This window comes from Bactrocera latifrons, unplaced genomic scaffold (assembly GCF_001853355.1).
Source record: "Bactrocera latifrons isolate USDA-ARS-PBARC rearing strain unplaced genomic scaffold, ASM185335v1 scaffold_4, whole genome shotgun sequence".
NCBI lineage: Eukaryota > Metazoa > Arthropoda > Insecta > Diptera > Tephritidae > Bactrocera > Bactrocera latifrons.
In genome coordinates, this window is record NW_017537045.1 from 3,463,093 (window position 1) to 3,466,466 (window position 3,374).

Here is a 3,374-nt window from a genome sequence, read left to right on the forward strand (position 1 = left end):
TGGATGGAGGGATATGCCTCAGTCTAACTAGTTTGACTTTCCCTACGGTGATATTTACATGAGAACCCCATTTAATATATGCATGAAAACATATAGATATATGTATATATAGTATTGTATAATATCATGTAATGCATTCATGTAAATTAAGCATTTGCGCACACACAAAACATCTTGAGATGCAAAGTATCGATTACATATGAAATTAAGACATACATATGTACATAAATGCATTAAATTACAAAACAAAGTATAAAAATTGAGGAAGCGTGTGGAAAGACGTTTAATTTTGCACCCAACCACTGACGTCATAGAGCAGACATATACATATGTACAAATATTTGCATATGAGATTTGTAGGAGTATACTTATAGATGTATACCCCTATATACTTATATATGTACACATGTATATAATAACGATATATGCACTTATGTAAATTGTTATGTAAATCGTTGTTGGAATGAGGGCGTCTAATGCAGGCCGCAAGCACGTTCGCGCACCACAAAGATGCATATCGCTCATGCTATGTAGCAAAACAACATATACATGTATGTATTTATATTTATAATATATCGCTGTATAGTTTTTATGTAGGCGCATATGGCAGACAATGTAAAATCTTTCATAAAACGCAGTTTACTTAAGCTGCTCTTTAGTTCTATTTTTCAGTTTTGTTTAACAAGACAATCAAAGTTAAATCAAAATTTGCATAGTTGAAGTACGTTGGTCTACTTACATGCACTTAAGGTAGAATATATTTACTTAAATGTATAACATATAAAAATGTGGCGCCAAATTCTACTAGAGATGTTTAGATTTATCAGCGAAAAACTTTTAATTGTTTTATTTTCCTTTTTTCCAACAATACTGCCTAGTAATATATGCTTGTTGTTTATGTGTGTACTCTACTAACATATATTTGGATTTTTTTTTTATCCAAAAAATAATTTTTGAAATCATACTTGAAAATATAAAACAATATGAAGGGCTAAGTTCGTGTGTAACCGAGCATCTCTCGACTTACACCTAAGCGGGTTTGCTATAGGTTTAGGCCATAGCTGAGATCCACCTACCGAAGTCCTTATTTCGTTTGACTTCACCATGGACTGTACATAATAGTCTAAGTTGATCCGCCGCCATACTGAGGGAGCAAAATCTTAGCTAACCTAATCTAGCCTTACATATTGGCCGATATAAGCGAAATAAATCAATCAAATAAAATAAAAATGACATGCTGTCATCAAAAAAATTCTTCTCCTTGCATTTTAATGCGGGGCCTTTTAGATTGATTGATATATTCGGTAAAATGTTAGCCATATGCTCTGGGGTCCATATAGTTGGTATATGAGTCCATGAAGCGTATAGTCCGATTTCACCAATTTTTGTGCGTAATTTGCAATACCTTGACGGCACTAATTGATTACTCTTCTGTAGTTTTGTGTTTTAATTTTCAGTTTAGTTATGGCACTTTTACGTCAAGTTTAATTAAAACATATAAATTTTTACTCAAGCTTACGCTTCCGCGTATACACGTGTAGACAGTCACAATTCAAACAACTTGAAATTGTTGACTGAAAATGTGAACATGTAGTTGTTGTAATTTTGTTGGATTATATAACTTTATGTGCATATAAATAGCACCAATATATATGTAGTTGTTGCAATTTTGTTGGATTATATAACTTTATGTGCATATAAATAGCACCAAAAGCAATCTGTTTACCCGACGTCATCTTAAAATGCCAACAATAGCACCTAATTTGTTAATTTTTGCCACTTTGTAGAAAACGCCTCAGGATATACTACTTTTTTTTTTTGTGCAACACAAAGCACTGTTAGAATAAAGCCAGCCGTCAGTAGTGATACATCAAAGTTTTACTGACATTTCGTCAAATAACTGTAAAGAATTCATAGAGCAATTGTGTCGTCATGCGACATGTACAGACACACACACACATGCGCGAACTGATGTGATGAGCACACATATTTGTCAGCCTGAAAGGAATACACACTCATACTAATGTGTGTGTGTGTCTGCACACAAAGGAGGCCAGTGACTTTTTGATCGATCGCCTGACTGTTGGCAGGACATAGAGAGAGCATTAAGTTTTGAACGCGCAGTGGCAGCAGGTCATAAGGCACATCACAGGGTGGTATTGGGCACACAAAGCGAGCAAATGACAGTCGCAGCGTTTGAGATTTGATAGTGCTGATTGACAGCACTACACACATAGCTCATTATACGTTTGTTTACGCACGAGTATATACACATATACATAGGTATATATAGTATATTTATTACATTACTCGCAGGTAATCTCATTAAAGGCACGACATGCTGCCGCAACGCATTGACAGCTTAAGTGTTTGCCAACTGCATCCAGCGTCCTGCGAGCTGCCAGTGAGTCAATATGACAGTATGTCCACATATAACAAATATGTTGTACATACATATAAATGCTGTATGCATGTTTGCAGTAACGCGCGTATAGTCAGTTGGCCAGACCGCTACTAACGTACGTCAGCTGTTCGCAAGCGTCAAACGTCAACTGCTACTGGCAAATCGATCATTTGTCGTCACCGTCAATTCTTTCTGCTTTCACACAAAATTCTCTTCTGGCAAATTTCATTATTCGCCCCTCCATGCGGCATACGCCAACATTACTTGTGATAAATTTAGCAAATTTATGCATCTACATGTGTCAGCTATAAATGATGGATGATCATGGATGTGAATGCGGTAAGCAATAAGTGGAAAGTGGAAAGTGGCATTATTTGGTTGCATTTAATATGGAGAAGTGCGAAAATGCTTTCTGCTATGCTATGATTCCGTTTTTGATTGAAAGGCAGCAAGCGGGGCGCTGATGAGTTGCATTGCCGTTAGCAGAGTAGCTTAGGAACTGTATGAGAAATATTATTAAAAAATATGAAATTTTATATGAACAAATTTTATGATTTTTTTCTGAATGTTATATATACTTCAGCATATTTTAAATGCATGGAACTTATGCGCGGATCAAAAAAACCAATCAATCTTCGAGTTATTAATATCTAGGAAAATGTTAGTAAAGCTCAAAATTATGCGTTTCAAATGAAGTGCACAAATCACTCTCTGGGTTATAAAAAGAACGTCGGAGAATAGCGACCTGGCACGATATACTCAATAAAAAGGTAGAAATTAAAAAAGAGAAGATCAATTACTTAAAAAATATAATTCGCAAAAATTATTATAAATATTAAAAAAAAGTAAGAACAACAAAAATGCTAGGAAAATAGCAGAAAGATTTGGTACGTAATCCGAGTAAAGTAAACACAACATAAAAAATTAAAATGTTTAACTAAAATCAAAAATAAATTATTCCCCGCAATAT

General features: G+C 34.6%; 1 protein-coding gene across 6 annotated transcripts in view; it reads left to right on the plus strand.

The window, feature by feature from the left end:
* Positions 1-3,374, plus strand: part of LOC108972431 (fasciclin-2) — a 245,387-nt gene that overhangs the window by 139,780 nt on the left and 102,233 nt on the right. The gene's annotated exons all lie outside the window — the stretch shown is intronic.